Consider the following 22507-nt stretch of genomic DNA (forward strand, 5'->3'; position numbering starts at 1 on the left):
ACCTTTGGTGTTTAGTTGTGCCGGCCACATGACCACGGAGACGTCTTCAGATAGCGCTGGCTCTTCAGCTTTGAAATGGAGATGAGCCCTGCCCCCTAGATTTGGGAACGACTAGCACATATTCGTGAGGGAAACTTTTACCTTTTAACAGACATTTTATTTATTGGCCCTAATTCAAGAATACAATGCATGCAGATACTGGCTTGTCTTTGTGACACTGCTTTTCTAATAAACCTCTGCATTCTTGTCTTGCTTTGCAAGAATATGGTATGCTCTTGGAGCTTCCTATCTCAATTGTCCTTTTAGACATGAAGGGTTCTTTTTTTTATAGATAAGATCATCTTTTCCTTCGCTGTCTGTCAGTTCAGAGCCGGGAAAGATTGCAAGTTGAGATCAGATTGACTAGTACCCCAATGGCAATTCCATGGCTATGTCCTGTCATTTATTCTGAATCAAGTCAACTTTGTGAATTAACCTTGGACACGAAACCTTTCATCTACCTCACACCTTACAACTCATAAAGGAATACTTCTATGAGACCGTTCCAGTTAATTTATCTTGTGTCCCCCCCTTTTTTTTGGGCTGGGTTGGAATCTGTTTAATTTCCTTTTTTGTCCAGACTGCTTTATGTGTTTAAATTTGAATTGATTTTCTTTGAAAGATGTATCATGATCTTGTTAAGTCTAAATGACTTATATAATTTAGATTTATATAACATCATTCTGAGCTGTTCTCAAAATAACCCTCAATATTCCTTGGTATTCGGTTTGATGCAAAGGGCGGCTGCATCAGCTACCATGATAACCTGTCCATGATAGGAAGGAGTCACCTTGAGCGTCAGGCATATATTTCGCCCTCCTCTGATGCAGTTAGAAGATGGAGAGTAAAAGCTGTAATTTTCATTTGGTTTTACAATTTAGGTCTGAAAATCGTAGCTGATCTTAACTATGCTCAGGGAAAACAAAATCAGCTCCTTAACCCATAAAGCAATATAAGACGAGCCCTACATTATTAACCGCAAGATATAATTAATAAAAATGGAGGAAAGCTCTCTATACCAAATTATTCATTATTTCATGAAGCATAGAACAACCATTTTAGTAGTTAGGCTAGATCAGTGATGGCTAACCTTTGTTGTTGTCGCGTGCCAAAAGTGTGTCTGTGCCCGACAGCGTAGCCACACCTGTAGTGCAATGTGTGTGTGACACCACCTGTGCGTGGCGCCCCCCCTGTGCATACTTGCGTGATTCCCAGCCTCCCAGGCATCCACATGCATATCCCACCCCCACTCCGTACGCCAAGGCACTCCGATACAAAGATTACTGCTAGACAATTTATTCACAGTAAATTAACACACTGACAAGACTTTGGCAGTAATCCAGACTTCCAAGATAAGAAATACACCCGAGAACTTCTCCAGAGTTGGTATATCAGTTGAATCCTGCAAACAGCCTCCTCCCAAAGTCTCTCCTTATATACTCTCTTGGGAAGGGCCTAATTACAACCACCTGGGTCCAATTATCTTCTGTATCTGCGTAGTTGCTCTCAGCATTTATCTGCCCGCCTTTGCCTGGCATCTGCGACCGACTCCCTTATCTCCTCCCCACTGCTCCAAGGCCTGACATCATGGGCACACTCCCTTTGGCTTTCACCGTTGCTCCATGCCTCAAGCCCTTCTAGTGGCCAACCAGCCTCTCTGGTCCCTGCTCGGAGTCGGAACCCTGTCCAGGGTCCTCCGCATCTTCCACATAGGGCCCCTCGCTATCGGAATCTGTTTGCAGCTCCAATGGCTCCTGCTGGGCCACAAGGGAACAGTTGAGCTGGAGCAACGGTGTCAGCCTCAGTTTCGCTTGCTTGCTTTCGGCTGCCATGGAAACGGGGGGAGGGCATGGTATTTGGGATGGGAATAATTGCTACAGGAGGTTTAGTTAAAAAGGGAGTTTTGTCTTCAACATCTTCTGCGCATGCTGATGGCTGATGTTTGGACCTGGTCATGGCCAACCGTCCTGCATACCAACCTGATGATGCTTCTTGAAGATGCAACCCACATGACACCTAAGGGAGTTGCAGATTGGGCAACGGGGTGGGGGTTGTTGGAGGGAGGGGGCTGAGAAAATGTTTGATATGTATGATTTCACACTTTTCTGCCTCAGTCCTTGCTTAATGTCAGGCACGCCTCCTTCAGCAACCAAGAAAGAAACCTCTCAACTCCCTTGTTTGGGGAATTAAAAGTACTTCATTGCTGTCTTTTCATAACTAATAAAAGTACTTTTAATTCCACAAACAAGGGAGTTGAGAGGTTTCTTTCTTGGTTGCTGGAGGAGGTGTGCCTGACAAATGGCTTGCTTGCCTGCAGAGAGGGTTCTGTGTGCCACCTGTGGCACATGTGCCATAGGTTCACTGTCACAGGTATATACAGTAGAACACATGAGCAGGAGAGATGAGGGCAGCTATAGACAGAGAAAAAAGAATCTCTTGCCAGTGAGCAAAATTATGGCTTTATTTTAACAAAAGTAGAGTTATTTTGTAGGGAGGGCACAGTGGAATGATCTCCCATTCTTGCCCCAGCTCCTGCCTACCTAGCAGTTTGAAAGCATGCAAATGCGAGTAGATTAATAGGTACCATTTGGTGGGAAACATTCCAAGTTCCTTTGGTATAAAAGTAGGGGGGGGGTCACATGACCACAGAAAATGTCTTCAGACAACGCTGACTCCTTTGATCAAGAAATGGAGATTAGCAATGCCCCCTAGAATCAGAGAAAACTGGACAGGAAAACTTTTACTGTTAGGCTTAATTTAGTTATTTACAACCTTATTTATAACATTTGGATTATTATGGTCGCTGAAGTCACTCTGGTGGATTGTTTGTTTGTTTTTTGAGAATATTTAAATGGCCACTCAAGTCATTCTTGGTGACTCTGGGCAGTTTACAAAAATAAAACAAAGACTATTACATTAGAGACATCATTTTAGCAACATCAACTGATATAGACTTTAGCTCTGCTAACTGGGATTAGACATAAATAATAACATGCAACTTCTAAGTAACAAAGTTTTTTTCCATGATGGCACTTTGTCTATGACAGACTTTGCCCTAAGGAGAATCATGTAATATCTGTATGCTATAGTACTTTCATGCCATGCCAATATTTTAATGTTATTTTTAAAGACTTAACCTACTCATATAATTTTCCAATTGTATTACCTACTTTTACAGATTGTTTTGATCCGGACTATTAGCACTGCAGCAGATGTTAGTTATTTGATTGTTGACATTTTTAAACTGCTTTAATTGTGTTAGCAGCCTAAAGAGTTTAATTATAGGACTAACATATATAAATACACACACACACACACACACAGGGATGGAAGGAGGGAGGTATGAGCCTTCACATAGTGAAGGAATGAATACATGTATATTTATATTTCAGTGCTTCCTAAGTGCTTGGTTGCTAAGATATGCCCATGTATTCATGTGCTGTGTTTGTAAAGCTCTTAATTTCCATTAGCGTTATAAAAAGCTCAGTTCTTCAGCAAATCAGAAGAAGATGAATGGCACAAATCAATACCATACCATTCAGAACAACTAATATCACTCATTTATTACCATAATGCTCACTAATATCATTAGCCCTAAGGTGCCATCAACAATTTCAGTGTTGCTGAATCCAGATGCATAATCTTCAAAAACCAGTTTAATTAAACTCTTCTAGGAATATCCCTTGTCAGTAAGAAGTTTCAGTTTTCCAAAATATTTTTATAGCTCCAGGTTACCGATGCAATAAAAATATTTTAGAACTCCAGGTTACCGATGCAATAAAAACTGCTCAGAATTCTAATTGCAATTTATAAAGAGCATCCTTCCCATTCTGTCATTTGGACTGTTTCAAATAACCATCTAGTGTTTAAATTATAGAAATAAGGATACCATTAAACAGAGATTCACATTATAGTATGTATATTAAATCTTCCTTCATAGATTACCTCAGTGGTGGGATTCAAATAATTTAACAACCGGTTCTACCCTAATGGTTTCTTCCAACAGCCAGTTCACCAAACTGCTCAGAAACGTAACAACCAGTTCTTCCGAAGTGGTGTGAACTGGCTGAATCCCACCATTGGATTACCTGTAATTTGGACTATAGACCAGGAGGATTATTCTGCCCCCAAAAGAGGTGGTTCAGAAATGGGCCAATCATGAAATAGGTCAATTCCAGATGTCCAGGAATATTTTCTGAATGCTTTTTTGGGGACATCAGATAACTGACAGAACTCAGATTTGTCCATTTTGAGGTTGGAATGTTTTTGTACTTTCTTTGTGTGAAGCCCACTTCTCCCCTATACCTCATGCATGTATATATAGAGCAGTGTTTCTCAACCTTGGCAACTTTAAGCCAGGAATTCCTCAAGAACCGTGAGCGAACAGAATCCCCCAATTAGCATGTTGAAGTCCACATGGCTTAAAGTTGCCATGGTTGAGAAACTCCGATAAAGAGAGAATAAGAAATTGTCTTAGGGTACCTCCTGATAGAAGGAACCTGTAACATGCCTTTTCTGTTGGCCCTTAATAGATGGACCCTTGGAACAGGTGACCTTGTAGATACATATCATCACTAAGTCCTGTACGAATGTTATTTTAGTAGTTATGAGATTGTGGTACATGTTACCTTTTATTGTGTGGATCGTATCACAAATATTCTAATCCAGTGATAATGTGGATTGTCTCTGTCTAACTTTTTAATTTTAGAACTTTGCATAAAATGGGCTGTGAAAACCTCACAAAATGGCTGTGGGTTGGGTTACTATTCCTTCACAGAGCTGTGAACGTGGCATTCACAATCATCCAAGAAATGAACATGCCCATTATCTTAAGTATAAAATGCCATACACAACCATTATTTTAAGCTCATATTTGTCTTGCAAACGCTTTTGTTATAACCGGTATTTTTATTTATACCTCTTATTTTATCTTGTAAAAAACTTTTAGCATAGTTCATGTTGACTTCACTGGATATTAGATGAAAAACCTTTAGTTTAAGTTCTTAAAAAGTAAGTAAATAGTAAATATCTCCATTGCAGCATATAGTATAAGGATGCATTTGAATGCTGGACATTTGAATGCAGGAATAGAAATTGTATTTGAGTTTTTTTATTTTTATTTATTTATTTTTAATATGTCCTTCCTTCCTTCCTTCCTTCCTTCCTTCCTTCCTTCCTTCCTTCCTTCCTTCCTTCCTTTCCTCCCTCCCTCCCTCCCTCCCTCTCGATTTATTTCACATTTATTGTGGTAATTATATAGTCTCATTCAAATCATCTCCATATTTTCTTTGACACATTAATTTCCTAAAATCACTATTATATATTATGATTAGACCATTGATTACTTCCTTAATTAGTTCAAAACTCACTTTTCTTAAACTATAAATGTATGAAAAAAATATACATCAACTGTTATTGATGTAGAATACTGGTATAAAGATGCATGACATCACAAACTATAATTTCTGTGTTTCATAGCACTGTTTCAGTGCAGTTTGTCATCTTTTCATTCCTGAACAAGCAGTTTATGATTCTTTCTAGAATGTTATGATTTTGATTGATTTTTGGAGGTCCCCCACACCCCACACCCCACATGATCCTGCCTGCTAAAGAGCCTACTGTAATAGCTGTGGAGCACTAGAGCATGTGAATTGAAGCATGTTACAATATGGTGCAAAAGGGCTATAAAGGGACTCAGTTGGGTTCTCAACGAAAGTCTCAACGTATGACATTGAGATCGGAAAGGCATCCCATTTCGTCCATGGTATAGCCATGAACAACTTGTCCTCTGTCAGACATCTCTGCTGTGTCATTCTAAGAATATAGTCTGTCTGGAATCATCCATGGAACCCTTTTGAATGTAGGTTCTAACACTGTAGAAAGGATGTATATCAGAGAAGCGGAGCAAGATGTAAATCCAGAAAGTTCAGGATACATTCTGAGGAAATTACAACTGGCATCGCTGAGAAAATCGTTAGCATTATGTAAATTTGAAACCAAATAACAGTGATGTGCATATATGCTAATTATTTTATATAGAACAAGAAAGTGGATCCTATGACCATTTAGATGTTTGTTTCAATGAACATCTAGCTGGCTTGAGCAGCATGACTAATGATGAAAGAAGTTATCTGTTTCACATATCTCTGGATACTAGTAGTCTGCAGTCCCCTTAACCTTACCTTCAAGACCTCTTCATCATCTCAGTCCCTGCCTGTCCACATTCATCATCAATTAGATGACCAGTCCAGAGTCTACTTGCCACTTGCAATTCTATTTTTTTGTATTCACTGCCAGTTGGTTCCTTTGATATCATACATCATTTTGAATTAGATTTTTGGTGCAAATTGTAGGCTGACAAGCCTCAAAAATGGAGAGGATGGGTAATTACTAGTGGTGGGATTCAAATAATTTAACAACCACTTCGCCCATGATCAGGTTGGCTGTTGTGGGAAGCATGGCCCATCCCGGTGCTCCAGCTCTGCTGCACATGTGGGATGAGTCTCCTGTGAAGGCCAACCTGATCCTGGGTGAACCAGTTGACCTCCTCCCCCACCCCACCCCACCTTGCCTATCAAAGTAGATCCTGGGCGCTGTGCTGCAATGGAGAAATGAGAAACAGAGTGGCTGGCAGCATCCAAGATCTACTTTGATAGCGGGAGTAATTTAATAACTAGTTTGCCTGAACCGATGCGAACCGGCTGAATCCCTCTACTGGTAATTATCCAAATACAATTATAATCTTTAATCTTACTGTCCAAAAAATTTGAACTCCCATGCTCTAAAGATTAAAAGTAGGGAAAAATAAGTAAGTGGTTTTCATACAGTACTTTCCAATTTTTGATGAAGCCATCTATAGTTGCAAAAAATATTTTTGAAACACTTCGTTAAGAAATGAGTGGATGTTCAGAAGAGCTGCCAAGGATTTATAGCTACAGCACTTGTTTATAACTTTGATTTTTCCATTTGAAAGTTCATTCTTTAGTTTTGGCTGCTCCTTTCACTGTTGTGATTCAGCAATACTTCTAACTTTTCTTTCTTTATTTGATGGGTATGTTTCCTTTGTTTTCTAGAATTCAAGGTGGCATGCATAGTGTTTCCTTCTCCTATTTGCCCACAAGAGCAGCACTACGAGATCTGTTCTGCTGATTGAAAATAATTGATTTAAAATCATCCACTTGGCTTCCATCTTTAAGGGAAGACTAGAACTCAGACTGTTAGTCTACAACAGTATTGGGCATGGAGTGCCAAAACGGGAGTGTACGCGCATGCATGATAGAAACCAGAAGAGCAGCCGCCCGGTGCATATGTGCGTGCTGGGAAGATGATCTTTTGGTTTCTGCGCACATGCGCACTAGCCACCTGGTCCTCCAGATTCTGCCGCATATGTGCACCTGAAGACCAGCTGGCCAGTGCGCATGGGTGTGCCAGAAACCAGAAGATCATCTTCCTGATGCACACATGAGCACCAGGCAGCAATTCTTCCAATTTCCGGTGCTCCCGCATGTATGAAGACCAGCTGGCCGGCGCACCGCAATCCAGAAGAGCAACGGGTGACGGTTCGCATGCCTGGAAAAATGGCTCTGCATGCCATTTCGGCATGTGTGCCATAGGTTCACCATCACGGGTCTATAGCCTACCAATCGCACCACACTAAGTCAGAAGTACCTTGCAGGTCATTGCCCTATCCTTGTGCTTAATTTATTTTTAAACGATTCAATAGTGTTGGGAAGGCAAATCTCCCAGATAAACTCTTCATTTAATCATATTTCCATGGTTGTTTTTTCTTTTGTTTTGTTTACTATTTGTGTGGTACTAACATCTCATTTTTAAACTTTCCTTTCCAGTCACTTCAATTGTTTTTTTCTTTCTATTTGGGAATATTCACGCTCTATTAGACCTCTGAAATACATTGCTAAGCAGATGGTTAAAGCTCTATTTGTAATCAAATTAACTCCTGAACGTTGAAGTTAAAACTCTGTCTAATTGTAGACTTTCTTTTTAACTTTTCGTATAGCCTGCTGTGATGAAGCATTGAGAGGATTATGACTTGAATGAAAGATGAATGGTAGAACCAGATGGGCTGTCCTAGAAATACACATTCAAAATGCATTTCCCGTGTTCTTATAATAAGCAAAAGATAAAGGAAAAGATACACATCAGATGGTTTCACAGGCTTTCGCTATTGTTGTTGTTGTTATTGTTATTAAGCTTTTGTTTGCTATTTTGATTGATAAACCAAAATGCTTTTGTTTACTATGGTTATCCTTATACAGACCTCAGACGACAATTTGTGATGGTATGTGCATTGTAGTGAAATTTTCATCCAATATTTATTTTATTTTATTTTATTTTAAAAAAACATGTATGTAGCCTCCCACCTTATTCCAAATTCTATCTGAGGTGTTGTGGAGTTTAATGCTCAAAATATATCATGTTTTAAATCTTATGGCTGAAAATTCATTTACTTTTATTTTCTTTTAGGAAATTTATATTGCCACCTATTTGCACATGGCGACTCAGGGCGGCTTACAAGAGTATAAAAACCTCATATATCAAATTAATAAACGAGCTCCCCGTGGAGATCCGGACCCTTACTACCCTCCCGGCCTTCCGTAAAGTTACTAAGTCCTGGCTGATCCGGCAGGCTGGGGGCTGTTAAAGCCCCCAGCCCCGTCTTAATTATGACTGTTGTGGATTTTAAAATTGTTTGTATTGTCTTATTTATTCCCTCCCCTGTTTATTGTGAGCCGCCCGGAGTCCTTCGGGAGTGGGCGGCATACAAAACCAATAAACCAACCAACCAACTAATAAAAGAGAATAATCATATAATAAATTAATAAAATAATATAATAAAATGATAACAACCCCCCCACCCACCTCCCTGGTGATAACACATCACACAAGTCATTTAATGGGCTCCATCCTGCTCTGCTATTTTTACTTGCCCTACATGCCATTCATTCAACAGCCTTTGGGGCGGTGGTTTTTATCAGAAAAACCACTGAATCCATCAGAATATTTGAAAAGTATCGGCAACTATCTAAATGTCACATCTCAGGAAATATATCCCATGCATCTTCTCATGTACTTTTAATATTTTTGAGAGTTACTGAATAGATAGAATTCTTTATTGGCCAAATGTGATTGGACACACAAGGAATTTGTCTTTAGTGCATATGCTGTCAGTGTACGTAAGGAGACTAAAATACATTCATCAAGAATAAAAAGATGCAACACTTAGTGATAGTCAAGGTTACTAATAAGCTATCAAATCGTATTAGGAAACAAATAAAAACAATATAAATTGAAAGATACAAGCAACATGGTTATAGTCATAAGTGGGAAGAGATAGATACTAGTAAGGAAGAGAGGAATAATAGTAATACGGTCTTAGTAAATTATTTGATAGTGTTGTGGGAATTTGTTGTTAAGCAGAGTGATGGCATTTGGGGAAAAACTGTCCTTGTGTCTAGTTGTTTTGGTGCCCTATGGTGTCGTTTTGAGGGTAGGAGTTGAAACAATTTATATCCAGGATGTGAAGGGTCTGTATATATTTTCACAGCCCTCTTTTTGACTCATGCAGGTCCTCAATAGAAGGCAGATTGGTAGCAATTGTTTTTTCTGCAGTTCTAATGATCCGTTGAAGTCTGTGTTTCTCTTGTTTGGTTTTATTATTGTGGGTTTGCTTTTGTTTTATCAATCTATGAAAATCTATGGGAAAAAAATATTTACAGTTTCTCCTGTTGTATAATTTGCCAAGTGCAATCAGTTTCCACATAGTTGTTTATTTTCTTTTCTTTTTAACACAACTGATGTGGGCCGAAGAATGGACATTTCATCTTTATTGGTAGGGTTTCCCCTCCATTCCTTTCCTTGGCTGTTGCCTTTTGTGCTGTGTGTCGAGGATCTCTTACAAAATTCTTTTGATTTTTTTTTTTCAGAAGAGCTGCTCTACTCTTACCTCCTCATTAATATTCGCATTGATTGTGTAAAGTGGTTTCTGTAAAATTATCTTGAACTTCAGGGAACTGAACCATGTCTTTACTTTTTTGTACTTAAAAAGAAAAAAGAGCGAATAAATACACTTGCAACCTTTGGCTATGATTAGTTATGTAGCCAGATGAACCAATATGAGATGCCTCCAGGCTAGCCAAATTAAATTTAGATTATAAGTGTATTTCCTAAGTGTGGTTGTTGCACTTTCTTCCTGCGTATGTTTACTTCTGGCAGCATCATATGTACTCTCTTGACATAGTGCCTTTTTAAAGATTAAAAATAAAATATGTTTTTAAAATAATGAAAAGTCACACTTAAACTGGAAAAATGAAAAGAAATGAACATCGCAATCACTAGTTCCTGGATCGGCAATATTTTCCAGCTTTGACATTGAAAAAGCAAAAACAAAAGACTGCCAAGAAATGAAATTGCTTAAAATGCTTTGTCGCCTAAGAAAAAATCTGCCAAGGTTTTGATACTTCTCACAAGGAACAGACTTTTTGTTTAAAAAACCAGAACAAACATGGGTTCCCCCCGCCTCCCCCGCCCCCATTTCTCATCCACCTTTCTTGGTCCAGTGAACATATAAATGCTGTTTTGCTGTCTACTGCACTAGATACAATGAAACATTTTAAAAAATATATTAATTGTCATAGATAACTTAAATACAATACAATAGCAGAGTTGGAAGGGACCTTGGAGGTCTTCTAGTCCAACCCCTGCCTAGGCAGGAACCTTATACCATTTCAGACAAATGGCTATCCAACATCTTAAAGACTTCCAGTGTTGGGGCATTCACAACTTCTGGAGGCAAGCTTTTCCACTGATTAATTGTTCTAACTGTCAAAAAATTTCTCCTCAGTTCTAAGTTGCTTCTCTTCTAGATTAGTTTCCACCCATTGCTTCTCGTTCTACCCTCAGGTGCCTTGGAGAATAGTTTGACTCCCTTGTCTTTGTGGCAACCCCTGAGTTATTGGAACACTGCTATCATGTCTCCCCTAGTCCTTCTTTTCATTAAACTAGACATACCCAGTTCCTGCAACTGTTCTTCATATGTTTGGACCAATTGTTTCCTTAACTTTTTTCTTGTTTTTAACATGTTGGAAGAAGCTTTTTTTGTTATTTTTTACTTTTGTGGCAAGCCTTTCCTCATTGTGAGCCTTAGCTTTCCTCACTTCATCTTTACAGGTTCGGGCTATTTGTTGATATTCTGCCTTAGTTATGTCCCCCTCTTTCCACTTTTTATACTTATCTTTTTTGTCTTTCAATTTGTCAGAGAGTTCTTTATGCAGCCATTCTGGTTTCTTTTGGGAGCTGTTATTTTTCTTCTTCATTGGTATTGTGTTAGACTGGGCTTTTGTAATCTCATTTTTCAAAATTTCCCAAGCTTCTTGAGTTTTTTTCCCCTTGAGGATTCTCATCCATGGAATTCTTCCCAAGCTCTCTCTAAGTTTATCGAAATTAGCTCTCTTAAAGTCCAAGACTCTAGTTTGACTTTGTTCTACTACTTGTGTTTGCATAATGTTGAATTCCAATATTGCATGGTCACTTGCCCTCAGGGTTCCTGTGGCTTCAACACCTTCTATCATTTCCTTTCTGTTGGTGAGAATTAAGTCCAATATGGCTGATCCCCTTGTTCCCTTCTCTATTTTTTGGGAAACAAAGTTGTCTGCTAGGTTTGTTAGGAACCTGTTGGATCTTCCACTTGGTGCAGAGTTTGTTTCCCAGTTGATGTCAGGGTAGTTAAAATCTCCCACTACTATTGTGGTGTGCTTCCTACATATCTTAGTTAGCTGACTAGCAAAAAGTTCATCTGCTTCCTCTGCTTGGTTGGGTGGCCTGTAGCATAGATCTATGGCAATGTCATTCCCCCCCAACTTTTAATATTGACCCAAATGCATTCAAGATAGTTCTCATCATTGTTGTGCTCTATTTCTGTAGAGATGTAGTTATTTCTTATATATATAGTGCAACTCCACCTCCTCTTTTATTTGGTCTATTTCTTTTAAATAATTTAAATCCTTCTAGCTGTATGTTCCATTTGTGGGTTTCATCCCACCAAGTTTCTGTAATGGTAACTATATCATATTTTCCCTCATTTACTTGAATTTCTAATTTACTCTGTTTATTCCTCATACTCTGTACATTGGTGTATAGACATTTGAGTCCATTTTGATTGACCCTGTGTTTACTGTCCACATAACCTGTTTTATGCCTGACTGCTGCTATTTTCTTGCCACTTGTATGATTCATGCAGATGGTATTGCACTCACTATTAAATGCTTGGTTTTGCTCGACAACAGGGAGTGATAATCTTACCAAGATGTCTATGGAGATTCTCAATCGTTCAGATCATGGCTGTCCCAAAGGTGCTTTTTCAAGAAGCAATTGGACTTTCTGGTTTTTCGTTGAAGATGTTTCGCTTCTCATCCAAGAAGCTTCTTCAAGTATAAATCCTTCCATCCCCCACCATCCAGTCAAAGCTGAAGAAGATTCTTGGATAAGATGCGAAACATCTTCAAAGAAAAACCAGAAAGTCCAGTTGTCTCTTGAAAAAGCACCTTTGGGTTATTAAATGCAAGATATTAATTGGTAATCAAAACCATTGGATACCAGTATTGTGAATGCTGTAATTGTGGAAACAGTCCTCATCAAGCTCACTGCTACGTCTGAATGTGTACATCTCCGTGCTACATCATGTACTAAAATGAAAGTGTACTCCAGAATAGACAGTTCAAATACCTAGTAATTTTATTGAGTGAAGTTCTATGAAGCTTTTAGTGTCTTGATGATTGATTTTTGTTTAAACTTCCCACCTTCAAGATTTCCATATAACATAATCTTGTTTTGTCCAAGAGATGAAAGTGCTTTGTTTCCATTGTGGTTTTCGATAGTTGTTCATCTTTTTACAAAGGAAAAATCCACTACTATTGAGGAAAAATAGAGCCTTGTTGGCAATCTGGATTTCAGATCGGGTTATGCATACTGTGAAGTTTTAATATAAAGGCCGGGGGGGGGGGGTGTTCCTCAGCTTTCTGATGCTAGGACTTGTCCATTTCATTATCCTTTCTGGCCTTAACACTGCAGTCACATTTGTGACAGCATCCTCTATAGCAGGGGTGTCAAACTCAAGGCCCACAGCCCACATGTGGCCCGCAGGGTGCTTAAATCTGGCCTGTGGGGCCAGCCTGAAAATAGCAAAGGACCAGCCTGTTTTGCCTCTGGCAGCCAAAAAGGGATGTGTGTGGGCCACGTGAGGCCCCCCACACCCCATTTTTGGCCTGGATGGCACTCTGCCAGCCAAACTAGAATGGGGAGGGGGGTGCCCAAGGCCCCCTGTGCCTCGTTTTCAGCCTGAATGGCTTCCTGCAGCACTTTGCCAGCCAAAATGGGGTACGGGGGGGCATGCCTTGTTTTGGCACCAAAGTGCTGCAGGAGGTGTCCATCCCATCTCCCCACTCCCATCAGCTAGCCCGCGGAGAACTACAATGCTGATCCGTCCCTTGAACAAATCCAGTTTGACACCCCTGCTCTATAGCAGGGGTGTCAAACTGGATTTGAAAGCGCTAGTATTTGCATCCTTAAAATTGCATGCTTAATCTACTATACATTTATTTTTATGGTGCTTTTTACTGCTGTTCGGTTTGCAAAGGAACAGAAAATAAACAAATTGTTGGCAGCCTCAGAAACACCGGGATTTTCCTCTCACTTGACAATTAACCTAGGAAAGACTGACTAATTTGGTCATTTCTGAAAGCTGGCCGAAATATTTCAGTGAACCTTAATTCTAAGTCAAGTATTGATTTATTAGATTTACCTTAGTTAGCGATTGGGAACAGTATTTTAAAATATGCCCTAGTTTCATAGCAGCTGGCATTAGGAATGCAACCATCCACAAACAGGCCAGACAGATTTTAGCTCACCATAGCCTTTCCCACTTTACATATCCTGTAGATAACTAACACTTTAGCTCTTAAAATTTTCCACATAGAAAGGGTATTGCTGAGAATTCATATTTCCTACTTCCCTAGGACACCCAGCATTTTGAACCTTGGCCTAGCAAGTTATGCAAATTTAGCTATAATACAGGTAGTCTTTGTCTTACGACCACGATTGATCCAAAAATTTTCATTGCAAATCAAGAAAGTTGTTGAAAGAGCGGCATACCATTTTTATAAACTTTCTTGCCTCGGTCATTAAGTGAATCACTACATTTGTTAAGTCAGTAACATAGTTATTAAGTGAATCTGCTTCCCAATTGGCTTTGCTTGTCAGATAGTCACAGATGGTTGGGACACTTCAATCATCATAAATATGAGCCAATGTATGGATTTTGATCATATGAACATGGAGTTGTTGCAGCAGTCATAAATGTGAAAAACCAATTAGTCCCTTTTTCCAGTGCCATTGTAATTCCAAACGGTCATTAAACGAGTGGTTGTAAGTCAAAGACTACCTGTAATGGATTATTGTGCAAACCCAGAAAGACAGAATTAACTGACCAATCTGTGGCTATGCGGATACAAACAATGTGTTCTAAACTGAATATGTTCGTAGATTTTCATGGGTACAGGTGTGCAGTATTCGGGTCTTTTCCTGTGTAAGATTGAGAGTATCTTGGTGACGTTTCGACGAGGTCCTACTCGCCATTTTCAGGCTGGTGCCTTCGGCTTTGTACTTGTGCGAGCAAAATGTGATCGGAGCTGCCGTCTTTCTATAAATATTGGTGGGGGTGTGTGGAGTGCTGGCTTTGTTGCTGTAAGCGGGTTGGCTGGCTGTGTTGTTACATCTTGATTAGTTGATGGAGTTGATGTATGCAGATTAGTCGGCTGTTTCATAACATCCTGTGTTGCTGAGGTACTAGCTTGTGTTTTGTGTTGTAACGACCTGTGTAATAGGCTGTGTGATGACATTCTGAGATGTAGTGAAGTGATATCCTTAGTCCTGTGCTGCAACATCCTGAGAGGTTGACTTCATTGTAACATCCTGAGCCTTTGCATTGTACCCAAATACGCCAAGACCTGCATATATATATATTTGTTTTCATAGATTTTCACGGGTATAGGTATACAGGTCTTGGCGTATTCAAGCCTTTTCCCATGTAAGATTGACAGTATCTTGCCGATGTTTCGACGAGGTCACACTCGTCATTTTCAGGCTGGTGCCTTTGGCTTCATGCTTATGCGAGCAAAGCAGGATCGAAGCTGACGTTTTTCTATAAACATAGGGGTGTGGAATGTTAGCTTTGTTGCTTTAAATGGATTGGTTGGCTGTGTTGTCATATCTTGATTGGTTGATGGAATTGATGTTTGGTGAGTGTGATTGCTGATGGTGTCCTATGTTGTTCTGAGTCCTGTGCCAGATTTTGTGGCTGGGACTTGTTTATTGACTAGAAATAGTTTCCCTATGTCTGGTAGGCGGGAGGTATCATCACGTTTATTCATATTGTGGGAGGTGTTTCTTTCGATAGCTTCCATAATTATTCTCTTGTTGAAGTGTTCAGTTTTGGAGAGTAATTTGGTTCCTTCAAAATCAATTTCATGTCCTGTTGCTTTAAGGTGCTGGAAAAGGGAGGGAGTGTTTTCTTCTTTTCTGACTGCATTCTTGTGTTCACCCTCACCAAACATCAATTCCAATAACCAATCAAGATATGACAACACAGCCAATGAATCCATTTAAAGCAACAAAGCCAACATTCCACCCCACCCCACCTATATTTATAGAAAAACGGCAGCTCCGATCACGCTTTGCTCGCACAAGCATGAAGCCAAAGGCACCAGCCTGAAGATGGCGAGTGTGACCTCGTCGAAACATCGCCAAGATACTGTCAATCTTACATGGGAAAAGACCCGAATATGCCAAGACCTGCACGTACATGTGTGTGTGTGGGGGGGGGTTGTGTGTGTGTGTATGTGTGTATGTCTATGTATATATAGTATGTCCAATTCTTACAATTACTGCATGATTATATTTCAGCTAAAATCATGCTTTGAATTTGGCTATGCATTTAAATTCACACGAATCTTAGAAAAAATCTCTTACCAAAAGAGACAATCCAGATTCATCTGTGTTCAGCTTAATGCTTGAGACTGCAGTACTATATAGCATGACAATTTCTTTCCCGTACATCTATTGTTCCACTTTTTTCCCTTCTCTCCAAGCAGCACAATATTCACTGATACTTCTTCTTCTTTTTTTTTTTGCCAAAAAAATGTTCTTCTTTCACATTCTTAAAATGTGAAAAACGCTATTTTATTTTTTTTAAGACAGCAACATTGGAATGTATTTGAAATCTTTGAGTACTCGATTTGTCCTGCAGGTAATAGAAACTCCGGTATATTTATATGTCTGATGTTGCTGCAGATAGAGTAAAAAAAAAATGGCTACTGTGTCTTTAATGGAAAGCAAAAGGTTATCTTTCTGTGGCCTTTGTGTATATGTGCTGATGTGGATGTAGGCAGCCAGACAGGCAATGTGTGCAGAGAGACTGGGGAACTGACTGTGGATCGATAGAAATAGTGTGAAGTGAATTAATGTGAAGAAGTCAGTCTGTCTGTCATGCAGTGTGGGGCAGCACTGGTCAGTCACTGCAGAAATCTGTTTCCAATAAATACAAACCTTCTGTCTGAAAATAAACCGCGGAAAGTCTTGCATCTTTCAATATTAGCACATTCTTATTTATTCAGATATGTGTGCCAACTGTCTCTGCCAGCACACACTAACACAAACACGCACACCCCTCTCTTGATCAATTCATCGATGCGAATTTGTTTTTTGTTTTTTTTCAACAACATCTGGAAGATTTAAGTTATTATCTATTTATTCCAATTCTGCTTCTGCCCCTTTCGTATCTGAATGGAAGCTCCAGTCCTCTGCACAGTTAGATGTGCAGGAATAATGACTTTAAGCATTGTGGTTTTCAGTTAACGATCCTTCATCTTTGCATTTGTATCGCTGTAAAAGACAGGGAATTTCAGCTTCCTATCTTTCAAATCCTTAAGTGCTTTTAGTTGAATTTTTGCATCTGTATGTTGGATAAAATGCATGTGACAAGGCTTCAGTTTCAGAGGTTTAGACTTAATGCAGAAATGTGAATGATTAAAAAAAGTAATAATTGAAACTAAGCTTTCTGGCTTCAGTTGAGAGATAACAACCACTGATAAGTGACACCACAGAGAAAAGTTTTCTGTTTCTGTATCAGGCATGGTCAGATTTCACCCAGATGTTTTTAAACTGTGTTACTTGCTGAGTCCTATAGAAGATGTTGGTCTCTTGCAAGGTTCCTGAATACAGTTTACAGTTAAGAAACATGTTTGTTTTTAAAATATATACGATATGTATAGATGTTATGGTTTTGCAAACTACTCAGAGTCGCCTTGCTGCGTGATAGGTAGCAAACAAATTTAATAAATAAATAGTTATGTTCATCTCTGCTAGAAAAAATAGTTACCTATGTCTCAATCTGTTTGTCCTCTGCTTATTGAGAAGTGTGTTTGTTTGTGTGTGTGTGTGTGTGTGAGAGAGAGAGAGAGAGAGAGACCATGTGTGTGTATGTTCTAATATCTATTGGCTCACTACTGTGAGGAACTAAAAAAAATGCAGATTATACCCACAAATTTGTAAAAATCAGGGACAAGGATCAGGAATGTCACAGAACAACTTCAAAAGCTTGTCAAGCTTCTGACAAATCTCCTTTTGTTATAAATTATGTGGAGGCAGATAATATGAAAAAGAGCAGATTTGAACTTCAAAAATCTGGGTGGAAAGAGGAAGGAAGGAAGGAAGGAAGGAAGGAAGGAGGGAGGGAGGGAAAGAATTTTGTAGAAAAAGAAAAAAGAGTTCTGATACTTAGTGGCTCGCTACTATGAAGAGCTAAAAAATATCTGCAGATTTTACCCATAATCTTATAAAATCAGCTTCCTGTCAAGTACAAGCATCAGGGATGTGACACAGCAACTTTGAAAGCTTGTCAAGTCTTCTGACAATTATCCTTTTCTTATAATCTATGTGGGGGACAGATGATACCACAAAGAGCAGCTCTGAACTTTGAAAATCTAGGAAGGGAAGAAGGAAGGAAGCTTAAGAATTTAAGATATTCTACTTATCCGTCCCCCCAGTCCATGTAAAAGAGCTAGAAAGTGAAAGAGTATTTCAGATAGAGAGATTTTGCTTTCTGGGATTGTGGTCTAAATTTTTTAGATGATGGATTGCTGGCATGAAACGGCAAATCTAGTAGATTTGTCAGGCTGCACTGCTAAATCTAAGCACTCCAGACCCTTACCCTTTATTTAGGAATTAGATTTCTTAGCAGAAGGTTCTCAGACATAGTGTGGATTATGGATTATTATCTTTTGCAACCAGACATGACATCTATATGCACACAGATGTTCCATGGCCATACATGGAAACCAAATCGGTAGAAATCTATGCTCCAAGGTTTAAACTCTAGGTCTTTTTCTTCTGCTTTTCCAAGTCAATAAATGTAGGCTTCAAAAAACAACTGATTGACATTAACATAGTTCTTTCTAGCCAGAGAACAGCCAAGTTCTCTGTCCTCCCCCCGCCCCACAAGTTTCCTTTCTTACAGAGGGGGTAAAGTTTTGTGACAATGATGTAATTTATGCTTGTCCAATTCATATCATTCTCCCTGATGTTCCAGATCTGAGCTGATCCCTTTCTCTGAATGTTTAGAGACTTGAATGTACAGTATTTGATTGCACATTTGGCACTTGAAGGTACATCCAGAGAAGTTGAACACTGTTTACATGCAATGTTGTGATTTTTTTTTAAAAATCACTCAGAACCAAATAATGAGGCACCGTCTAAATACTTTCTATTGCTGGCAACAATCAGATGACTTCAAAGGATTCTTGAAGTTGACCTGTGTTGCATTGATAAAATGGAATCCAGCTACAGATGTTTAGAAGAGTATTAAAACACCTGCAATGTTGTAGTATTCAAGCCATTTACTCAGATGATTGTTGTTAGTTGCGAAGTCATGTCTGACCCATCGCAACCCCATGGACAACATTCCTCCAGGACTTCCCGTCTTCCACCATCCTCTGGAGTTCATTTAAGTTCTCGCCTAGTGCTTCGGTGACTCCATCCAGTCACCTAATTCTCTGTCATCCTCTCCTTCTTTTGCCCTCAATCTTTCCCAGCATTAGGCTCTTCTCCATGGAGTCCTTCCTTCTCATTAGGTGGCCAAAGTATTTGAGTGTCATCTTCAGGATCTGGCCTTCTAAAGAGCAGTCAGGGTTGATCTCCTCTAGGACTGACCAGTTTGATCACTTTGCAGTCCAAGGGACTCACAGGAGTCTTCTCCAGCACCATAGTTCAAAGGCCTCAATTGTTTGGCGCTCAGCCTTTCTTATGATCCATTTTTCACAGCCATACATTACTGAAAATTATTGCTTGTTTCTGTTATTTTCTGAATGGAAAAAATATTATTTTCATTTATTGCTAAACCGATTACCTTTGATTTGAGATGGATGTGCTTTTGTTTATGTTTAGATGGAACAATCAGATCCCATCTTCTCCGGTATTGTGTGTGTGTGTATGTGTGTGTATGTGTGTTTTGTGGTTTATTTATATTGCAGGCTGTCCAAGTCAGTTTGGAGTAGGGCGGAGCCTACATTGAATTAAATGAATATTATGACCGCCCCATTGGCAAAATGTATTGTTCCTTCTAAAGACCAAAACTATGGTTTCGGCAGTCCTTCTGCATTATTGTTAGTCTGCAAATAGGCAAATACCTTGTAATAGTCCCATGTAAAATCCTGTAAGTGGGCAAAATGGTTCTTATAGTTGACTTTCCTTATTTAAAAAAGCATTGAAGACTAGGGAGGTAAGGCTGGGTAATGCATGCTTTTCTTCATTGACTTTATTTCAAAAAAAAAAAAAGGACCTGTATTTCACAGTCTGTCTTCATCTGATTTATTTCTGTTTTTCACATTTCTCTCTTCTTTTTACCTTTCACCTCCTCCCTTCTGCCTCCAAAGCTGTGGCTGGGTTTATTTATTTTTTATTATTTATGATATTTTCCCCTCATGGAGGTTCAGAAGAAATCTGACAGATTTGCTTTATGAATAATAAATAATATGCCCTGGCTTTTCAGTGTTAAATATAAACTAGTGTAAGCACTGCTTTCTGTGGAAGTTGATAATGCTTTCTAAGTAACGTTATTGCATGTTTTGCTGTCCAGTTGGTAGCTCTGATTAGTATAGATCAGTGGTTGCAATAGCAATAGCAATATAGCAATAGCAGTAGACTTATATACCGCTTCATAGGGCTTTCAGCCCTCTCTAAGCGGTTTACAGAGAGTCAGCATATTGCCCCCAACAATCTGGGTCCTCATTTTACCCACCTCGGAAGGATGGAAGGCTGAGTCAACCCTGAGCCGGTGAGATTTGAACCGCTGAACTGCTGATCTAGCAGTAGCCTGCAGTGCTGCATTTAACCACTGCGCCACCTTGGTTGCTTCTGGATAAGTCACTATTTCTCTGCCCAACTTACCGTCAGGGCAAAATGGTAGAAGGAATGGTCTGCACATTGCCTTGAGCTCCTAGAGGAAAAACAGGATATAAATCTGTTTTATAATAATAATAAATTGTGCTGGGAAGTTTAGGAGGAATTCATCCATTTGATGGCATCTTAATTGGTTCCTGCATATCTTTTTTCAAGAATTATTCCTCCTCCTCCTCCTCCTCCTCCTCCTCCTCCTCCTCCTCCTCCTCCTCCTCCTCCTCCTCCTCCTCCTCCTCCTCCTCCTCCTCCTCCATAACTTAGAGTAGGATTTTGAGTTTATCCAATGAGTAAAGGTCAGGTGAAAGTGAATTACTTAGATTCCCTAATAGTAGAATTCCTTTTCATTGGGAGAGGTTTTGACCAACATAGGAAAAATTATAAGGGAGCACTGTTGTTTGAATCCCTATTGCCACGTAACGGAGTGAGCTCCTGTTAATGTACCAGCTTCTGTCTACCTACCAGTTTGAAAGCATGTAAAAATGCAAGGAGAAAAATAGTAACCATCTTTGGTGGGAAGGTAACAGCATTCTGTGTGCCTTTAGTGTTTAGTCATGCCAGCCACATGACCATGAAGATGTCTTTGGACAGTGCTGGCTCTTTGGTTTTGAAACGGAAATGAGCACCTCCCCCTAGAGTCAGGAATGACTAGCACATATGTGCGAGGGGAATCTTTACCTTTACCTTACTATTGTTGTTTTTGTTGTTGTTGGCATATGGTGGTGTTACATTAGCCAGGAGACCACAATGCTATTGTAGAGTAGTAGTTTGATTGCCAAGATACCAGCTCTGTTGCAGGAAATGCCCACACACTTCCCAAGGTGCATCAAAGGAGGGCAAACTGGTTTCGCATCAGAGAGAAAGAAAAGTGGCTCTTTCTACAGTAGGTCCCTCCCTCCCTGCAACCACCTCACAAACAACTGCCACAATCAGGAAGGTTCAGAGTTGGCAGGCATCTGACTGCCTCCACAGAGCCCCGACTCATCTTCCCACCGAAGTGGTACTTAGTTATCTACACGCATAGAACATGCTTTTGAACTGCAAGGGGGGCAGAAGCCAAGGTGAATGATGGGAACGCACCTTGCCATGCTGTGCTAGGACTTGAACCGCTGGAGCAGACACCATCTCCAGTGTCATTAAGCCACTCAGCCATTTTTTATAACAGTGATGGGTCGGGTGATTGGGGGGGGGGGCATTCATTTTGAATGCAAAAGATTTCAGGTTTAATTTCTGTCAGCGCCTGGTGAGATGGACCCTTGTCTAAAACATCAGAGAATCATGATTGTGCAGTGTATTCAGCACTGAGACCTCTGACCAAATTGGGCGTATTGGTTTTTGACGTTACTTTTCATCTCTCTGGCTTTGAGCATTTTGGATTGGATTGTGTTTGAGCATTTGGGGTTGTTGCATTGTTTAGTGATGTAAATGTCTGAACTTCTCTCGGGTGGATACTATAAGTTAGAAGGTGGCAGCCCTGAAGGTGCCAGGGGTCAAATGGCTCCAGGGCTGGAGTCTGGAGCTTATAGAACACAACTTTTGGCACATTTGAGAGAAAAGCCATTAACACGAAGAAAATCAGAAGCCACATTCACTGTAAGAGTCAGGCTATAGCAGTCTCAAAGCTCAAATCTTATCTCTTTCTCTTGACCATGCTTTTTAAGTGGAAGGTATGGTTGGCACCTATGCATTGTTATTGAAATGGATCACTATGCTCTTTTGACATGGCCAATTTTAGTTCTCACAATGGATATTTGACAACCTTCCTTGGTGCTGAGTCTAGAAGATATGCATTATCTTTATATAGCCTCTCTTTTCTTTAAAATAAACCCTTAGAGAAGGAACCTAACCCCTTATATGCTATTAAATCAGTAATGGAGTAAAATAGAAAGGTTCCACCACAAAACTGCGTTCGACTAAAGGGCGCTCGACGAAACCGCGTAGCTGA

General features: G+C 39.7%; 1 protein-coding gene across 2 annotated transcripts in view; it reads left to right on the forward strand.

Annotated features, from left to right (window-relative positions):
* Positions 1 to 22507, forward strand: part of WDR7 (WD repeat domain 7) — a 239759-nt gene that overhangs the window by 66227 nt on the left and 151025 nt on the right. The gene's annotated exons all lie outside the window — the stretch shown is intronic.

This window comes from Thamnophis sirtalis, unplaced genomic scaffold (assembly GCF_051295495.1).
Source record: "Thamnophis sirtalis isolate CommonGarterSnake01/CBP01778 unplaced genomic scaffold, rThaSir2_p1.2 scaffold_5, whole genome shotgun sequence".
Taxonomy (NCBI): Eukaryota; Metazoa; Chordata; class Lepidosauria; order Squamata; family Natricidae; genus Thamnophis; species Thamnophis sirtalis.